The 8558-nt window shown below is 34.6% G+C and overlaps 1 long non-coding RNA gene and 1 pseudogene across 1 annotated transcript; one reads left to right on the forward strand and one right to left on the reverse strand.

The window, feature by feature from the left end:
- Nucleotides 1-956: 956 nt before the first annotated feature.
- LOC115984243 lies at nt 957-3745 on the forward strand (annotated as a pseudogene).
- LOC115984251 lies at nt 3596-8327 on the reverse strand. Its single transcript, XR_004090448.1, has 3 exons — nt 8199-8327; nt 6827-6955; nt 3596-3671 (listed from the first exon to the last, which is right to left on the reverse strand). It is a non-coding gene; the product is annotated as an uncharacterized LOC115984251 (long non-coding RNA).
- Nucleotides 8328-8558: the final 231 nt, after the last annotated feature.

The raw sequence follows: 8558 nt of genomic DNA on the forward strand, positions 1-8558 counted from the left end.
AAATAGTATGGTCACCAAATTGAACTTTACTTAATAATTAGAGGACTCAAAATTACTTTTAATTTTAACAATTTAATGAGAATTTTTTGACAAATTATAATCACCTTAAGACTAGAATAGGAGGACATTCAGCCAAAAAAGAAAAAGAAAAAAAAAAAAAGAGAGACTAGAATAGAACAAAAATAAGCATTCAATTCACGCGGCTTTGCTGAGATTTGAAATATCAATTAGCTTTAGATTATCCAAGTACTTTTTACCAATCAAATGACTATTAAAAACAATCTGTGAAACACACTTGACGTTTAAAGAACCGCCTGTTATGCAAATCCTCTGAAATTCAACTACTAAAACATCAGAAGTCCCTACCACCTCATTATGTTGCTCTGTTTCATTTCTATTGTCATGAGTAACAGTTTCACAGTCTAGATTTTCTAGATGGGTTTGTTTTTCAGATTCCTCCACTTTTTCAGGCCAAAAAACTCCTTGTTTCATTTCAGAATTGGGCATTTACACTTTCTATTGTGTGGTTCTGACTTTGCCGAGTCTCTACAACTCGTTGTTTCCTTACAAATTCTTTTTATGTCTCTTTTCATTTCAGAATTGGGCATTTACATGATAAAGATGTTCGCACATGACTTTTTTCTTCGTGGAAACACAGAACGTGTGGGACACCCTCGGTGGAAAATTGCATTGAGGAAATTTCATGGAAGAGGGATCTCTACTTTTATTGACTATAGTATTGTGGTTATTCAGGTAAGTCACGAGTCAATTGACACTTTATCAACTGCACTGTTTGTTGATAAAAAGATTCCACACGGCACTCGCTTTTTTTTCCCAAGCTCTCGTGGGTCCCATATGCAGCAGGAGACTGGAGATTCAAGACCGCTCCCTCCATGCGACAATTGTATAAAGTCAAATAAATGAACTATTTGCAATTGGAATAATCAATTATTTTGTTTAGTAAAATTGTATTGAACTAAAACGATCACCAATTATCCACTAAACATGCCATCCTCTGTTTCCATTTCCCTTGTGATATTAGTTTGGATTACTACTATCATAATCATAACCCATGTGGGTAGTGCGAATACTACTGTTGCAAAACCTCAATCATCGCTACTAGCCCAAGAAGCAAAGGCTCTGAACCAGACTCTGAGGTGGAATGAAGAAACAACCTCAAATCATTGCAAGTGGGACGGTATCGTTTGCAATGATGGTGGAAGCGTGATAGAGATCAACTTAGACTATACCATTTGGTATGGGAATGCCAAGTTACGCAATTTCAACTTCTCTTCATTCCCAAATTTGGTCCGATTCAAGTTAGCAGAAATGGGGCTAAGCGAGAGCTTCCCACCAGAGATCGGTAGTGTTTCTAAACTCACTTACCTTAACTTATCTTGGAATAGTTTTTCAGGTGAACTACCTCTCTCACTTGCAAAACTCACTCAATTAGAGACGCTTGATATTTCTTTCAATCAAATGAGCGGTCCAATTCCCTTACAATTTGGAAACCTGAGTAGCCTTGTTGAATTATACCTGGGTGGAAATTACTTCAGCGGTACAATCCCTTCAACTCTTGGTCTTTTGACTTGTCTCACTCATCTTGATTTACATTCAAATCAAATTAACGGTACCATCCCTTCTGAAATTTATAATCTGAAGAATTTGACAGCTCTGCATTTGGGTACAAACAGTCTTCTTAGTCAAATTTCTTCAAAAATAGGAAAGCTGAAAAATCTAGTTTCTCTAGACCTTTCTAATAACACGCTCACTGGTCCACTTTTTCATACTTTGACAAACCTAAGAAGCCTTGTTAAATTAAACCTGGGTGGAAACAATCTTTTTGGTCCACTTCCATATGAGCTTTCTCGGCTAACCAGATTACAATATCTTAATCTTTCCTCAAACAAACTTTCTGGAAGGATATCACCCAATTTGCAAAATCTCGTCCATCTTTCTGTCTTAGACCTCTCACTTAACAAGCTGAGTGGACCACTCCCAACTCAACTGACGAATTTACATGCTCTGGAGCAATTGCTTTTAAGCCACAACAACTTAACTGGAAGCATTCCTCGAGTGGCTTACCCATTTAAGTTAACTACTATTGATCTTAGTCATAATCTGTTAAGTGGAGAAATACCTCCTCAGCTTGGGAACTTGGGCTTTTTACAGTACTTAAATCTTAGCCATAACAATTTCACCGGTAAAATTCCTCCCAATCTTGTTTTCAGGGGTGAAATGGATCTGTCTTACAACTCTTTGACTGGTCCACTCCCAGAGGGTTTTTATGACTGTTTTGGGCCGGAAACAATTAGGGGCAACAAGGATTTATGCTTTAAAATAAATATCTCAGGCTTCTGTTATTGCTTTGGATCACCCCACGTTAATATTGGCTGCACAAGTACCGAAAACGTCACAAAATGGATAAAGATTCTTCTTCCCATTGTCATTTCCTTCATCTTCTTGTTACTTGGAATTGTGCTCCTTTCTCGCCAGAAGATAATCGAAAACACTCGTTCAGAGTGTAAAGCAAAGAGGAATGGGGATATATTTTCAATATGGAATTATGATGGAAATATTGCATTTGAAGACATCATTACAGCAACAGAGGACTTTGACATCAAATATTGCATTGGAACCGGTGGTTATGGTAGTGTTTACAGAGCAATGCTACCAAGTGGAAAAGTGATTGCCCTCAAAAAACTTCACCGTTTAGAATCTCAAGAGCCCGCTTTTGACAAGAGTTTTAGGAATGAAGCCAAAGTGTTATCTGAAGTTCGTCATCGTAATATCATGAAGCTTTATGGGTATTGTCTCCATAAAAGATGCATGTTTTTGATTTATGAATACATTGAAAGAGGAAGCTTATTTTATGTCCTAAGCAATGACATTGAAGCCAAGGAGTTGAATTGGAAGAAACGTGTGAACATCATTAAAGGCATAGCAAATGCTTTATCTTACTTGCATCATGATTGCATTCCAACAATTGTCCATCGAGACCTAACTACAAACAACATTTTACTAAACTTGGAATTTGAGGCAATTGTTGCAGATTTTGGCATAGCTAGATCCTTAAATCCTAATTCCTCCAATTTAACCACACTTGTTGGCACCTACGGATATATTGCCCCAGGTAATTTATTTATTTATTTTTTTACATACACAAACACCCACACTGTCAAAAAAACATGAGATTACTTATTGATCATATGCTCACATATTTACTAGAAAGATCAAATTGCTGGTATGTTCCCAAGTTGCTGACTAACTATCATACAATAGTAGAATATTGCTAACAAGTTACACCTTCCGAGTAGTATTGTTTTGCTCACACTTTTTTTGTTATGTTTTAGAACTTGCTTACACCATGGTTGTGAATGAAAAATGCGATGTCGATAGCTTCAGTGTAGTGGTGCTAGAGACAATAATGGGAAGGCATTAGGGAGAGCTTATTTCCTCATTGGCATCATCATCCACTCAACATATCATGCTGAAAGATGTCTTAGACCCTCGCCTCTCACCTCATATCAACCAAACAATTGCTCAGAGTGTGGTTCTGGTTGTAACACTAGCATTGGCAGGCCTACGTTCCAATCCCAAATCCCGCCCCTCAATGAAACAAGTATCACAGGAGTTTTCTGTTCAAAGGTCACAATTGCCCAAGCCCTTTGCTGAAATTTCAATGCAGCAATTGATGAATCAAGAAATTTATGTTATAGAGAAATAATTCTAACTTTTTTCCACCAAAAAAAAAAAATAATAATAAAGAAAAGAAAAAAAGAAAAAGAAAAAAAGAGAGAGACAAGAGTTAGGATAAATTTACAGATGCAATCCCAACAAGATAAGTAATCTATTTTCCTTTCTTTCTTTCTTTTTTTCTTTTTTTTTTTTTGGTGAAGTAATCTATTTTCCCTATTTTCCTTTGTATTTTGTTGTAGCTATCTTAATATATTATCAAAATGAATCATGTCATCAATGGTAATTACATAATTACAATAGCATTTTGTGGACATGAATGAATAATATACCATGAATTCCATTATTTATTATCATTAAAGTTTTTCTTTGAAAATTCGGATATTTAGGATTTAAAAATCAACTTTCAAGCCTGTTTCCAGTTAATCCATTCAAACAACTAGTCTGATTTTAAAAACTATGTTTTTTTTTTTTTTTTTTTTGTTATTATAACAATAATATCCACTCTAGCTTGGATATTAGTGGCTCAATAATTATAACAAGACTAAAAATCGAGATAGTAATTTCTTGATCAACCGGAGCATTAATAGTTATAATTGACATAGAGTCAAATAGTAATCTTATAAATAACTACACATGTAAGTTTGCAACTATTTCATATGTTAGTTTGATAAATACGCCACTTGTAATTTGGCAATTACATCATGTGGGGAGTAGTTTTAGCCTAACCCATTATCTTCTTCTTCTTCCTTCTTTTTTTTTTTTTTTTTTTTTTTTTTTTTTTTTTTTTTTTTGAGAAGAACCTAACTCATTATCAATGAGTGGTAAATGGGTCGGAAAAAACTACCTCCCTACTTATGTTACATATGTGACAATAAATGTCACACTTTTCTATTTCAGGCATCTACAACATGATCGATGAGTGAAGGAAAGATATTTGCGAATTCCCCACCAATTTAACTTTCTTTACTCATTTTAGAAAGAAAAGTTAAAAATTCTAGAAAACACTTCCTTGTATTCTTTCTTGTAATGGATGGACAAAATTGTGCTGCCCAACTAAAACCCACATATTTTCCTTGAGTGGTATACAGTGAAGCTTGTGTACCCCACGGCCCATGCCACTAGCTCAATTGGCATTTACAACATGATGCTTAATTCAGGACAAAATTTTTGCACTTGTGTATGTGTGTATATGATGTTATTGTGCATTATGTTGGTTACAAGCTTAAGTTTTTAAGGTTGGGTGGTGTATCTATTCTATGTGTTATATTAATTATTCAAGAAATCTACCCAAGATGTTTTTCTAACCAACAAGTGTTATCAGATCCAATAGTTAAAGGGCAAGTGTTCATTAGTGAGTTCCACCGAGTACAAGAAGGAAGACTCACTTGCCTCCACCCATGGTTGAGAAAAAGTTCTATTAGTGGTGAGTCAATGTGACTGTGTATCAGTAACTCTCATAGTTGTGCAAAGAAGACTCCCATTTTCGCCCCAAGCATGGTTGAGTAAAGGGCACACTATTGGTGTTGCTAATGCATCACACTTAGATTTCTAAGAAGAAAGTTTATGTTCAAAGGCGAAACTAACTGAAGTTCCACAAGTGACTTGGTAGCTAGAAGACTTACACATGAAGAGGAAGATTTGTTATAATGTTCACGTGTGAATGGTGTGATTGATTGAGTAATGAAGTCACACATTAGATACAAATGAGAAGATTAGGTAGTTAATATAATATTATTAGACCCAACTCACAAGCTTCACTCTTTTAAGTTAAGTGATGTCTCTATATATTATATTAACCAACTCTATATCTTAACTTTTTCTTCCAAAAAAAAAAAAAAAAAGACTCCTGTACATCTTTAGCAAACAATAACTTTATTTGGTGTGGGTGTTCCAAGTCTTAAAATAATTCCTTCCTTTTGGGTCGGTGAGGAAGTTCCAAGTCTTAAAATAATTCCTTTTTTTGGGTCTTGGGCTCTTGGCATTTTCAGGTGTTGGATCTTCGGCTACCTCACAAGCAATCAAGGAAGTTCCAAGTCTTAAAATAATTCCTTTTTTTGGGTCTTAGGCTCTTGGCATTTTCAGGTGTTGGATCTTCGGCTACCTCACGAGCAATCAAGGGAAGCCTTGATTTTTGAGTGGTGGGCCGAACTCCCCAAATGAACCCAGGCTTAGCAAAATCCATTTATTAAGTTTAGATCATTTTGTGACAAGCCAAACAACTAATTTTTAAACAATAAAAACTTGAAAGCATCGGCAAATTGTTTGAAGCTTAGATATCTTGACATGCTTGTTTGAATCTGCTTTGTTATATTTCTGCCCTTGGTAATATGTGCTTAATGCCATGACAGATTAATGCTAGGCTTGGGGATGATGGTGCCATGTTGCTTGCTTTTAGATGCATGTTAGAGTGTGTGTGATTTAGAATAACATGTTAAATTTGTCTTCAATGAGATTAAGAATTGGAACATAATGGGTGGAAGCTGACCCATGAGTCGAGTAGGGTTAGATGCCAAAAACCTTCCCATCCCTATACCTAAACTCTGGACACGTACTCTAGTAAAGATTAGTCCTTCCAAAAAAGGACACTATATTTATAGTTCCTAGACCTAAATTAGGTGGCAACTCCATTTACACCCTTTGCCATGGTCCACCCTAAGCTAAAGCGTACTCACCCAAAAAATGATCACAGGCACTTGGGCTAATAGTGCTCTTTCACATTGATCAAACTTTAATAACCTAATTCAAAATATAAATGTAAACATAATTGTGCAATTCCAAATTGAATTACAACAACCAATCAACTACTCTTTTTAACTCTAAAAAAAAATTGTACAAATCAACATAACTCAACTACTCTGTTTGATGCCCTATACATTTTTTTTTTTAACAGGAATCACTACATGCTACACAAAACCTTTTTTTGAATAATACACTTAAAAGTATCTACAATAGCCAATACTTGTACACTAAAAGGTATATGGAGAGTTCTTGGTTTAGATCCTCAACAGTAACCATGGTCCACTAGTAACTGGAGAAGGAAGCTCAAACAACACCAATCTCAAAGGAAAAGAGCCTACATTGAGAACAAAATGACAAGAAATACTAAACACAAAGAAAGAAAACATACCTTCTCAAGGTTTATTAAATAATTTGCTACGTGCCTTCATCAAGATCATCACCAACTTCACACCTTCTCAACGTTCTACTGGCATCTAAAACATCATCTTTGTCGGATGCTCTAAGACAATATGCCATCCTATAAACATCCCAATCAGATTAAAGCAAGTCAACCCCATCATCTTCTTTGCCCTTTAGTTCTAATAACAAGCCAACCATAGCAAAATAACTCTTTCCATGCACTTAAATACCACACAAATTAAATTGCAATTTATTTATCAAATCAATAAAAGAATAACACACACCCCTCAATCAAGGCCTATCTTTAAGCCTTAATAAAGGAATTCAAAAAAGTCCTTCCACCATTACAATAACATTTTCAAGCTTGACTCGTGCGTTGAGAACTAAAACTGGCTGCAAATTAAGTACAAGCTTTGCTTTCAAATCACTGATGCACAAAATGGGGAAACCATCATTCCATCTTTTGACTAATATGTTACTCATCAAAAAAATGATCAATGCACTCTCACTTTGGGTAGAAAATAGAGGACGAGAAACCAACTTTCTACAATATCTATATGCATACCCAAGGTCAATATACTTAGATATTTATAACAAAGTGATAAGGTGCCAATATATTGAACCTACTTCTGTTTTTCTTGAAAATAATTACACTATCCATTCAATTTAAAGCACAAAATCAGAAGGTGTGCCAACCCCCAATGCACACTACTTACAACAAGGATCTGAAATGCATAACAAGTTTTTGTTAGGTCTCACAAACTTAAACCTATCTCCCAAAATTTGACTCATTACATTTAGCATAATAGACTAGCAAGAGAACCCAGAATCAATCAAGTACAGAGCTTAATCACCAGCCATATTGCAGTAGCACGAAGCCTATATAAATTCTCATTGTAGAGATAAAGAGATGTCGAATTAGAAACAAGCAACTCTATATAATATTGAATTAGAAGCAATATTCCCAAAGTTAATATAATATTCTCTAAGAGATATTGAATATTGAAAACTGTTCCTAGTATAATATGAATTGAAAACTAAAGTGATACATTGAGAACACACAATACAAAAAACCAATATGAATCCAAAACTAAATCTATCAATAATTGACCTTCTTGTTCCTAATAAAAAAATTTAAATTCAGTGTATAAAATGTTCAATCTATAAGTCAATAATTAAGATTCAAGAAAAGAAACAATTGAATTTAAGAATTGAAAAACAAAGAAATACAAAGATTGAAGGTCAGGTTTTTAAAGGAGAATGAGAAATTGGATTCACCAGTAAACATATAAAATATATCTAATCAAAGATTTTGGATAGGGAAAATTTTGAATATATAAAAGATTTGGATGTAATGGTACCTGCTTGGTGAATTTGAAACAAAGCAAAATCAACAGAAGTCAAGCACTCTGTTTGGTTGCCAAGAAAATAATAGAGAAATAGAAAGGTTTTCTCAGCAACAGAGAGAGAGAGATCCTGTGAGGAGCTGAGTTTGCTGAGAGAGAGGAGCAATAGCGAGAGCGAGATATAACGCTTTTGGCTTGTGAGTTGTGAGTTTTGTAGCTTTTATATAATCTTATGGTTCTTCATTTTCAATATTTACAAAACCGTTGATAAAAAAAAATGTTTTATTTATTTTATCCATATTGATCGAGCCGTTGATGAAGAAAAACCTGAAACTTTTGTATTTTTAAAACTTTAATTCAACCGTTATGCCAACA

Source organism: Quercus lobata, chromosome 4, assembly GCF_001633185.2.
Source record: "Quercus lobata isolate SW786 chromosome 4, ValleyOak3.0 Primary Assembly, whole genome shotgun sequence".
NCBI lineage: Eukaryota > Viridiplantae > Streptophyta > Magnoliopsida > Fagales > Fagaceae > Quercus > Quercus lobata.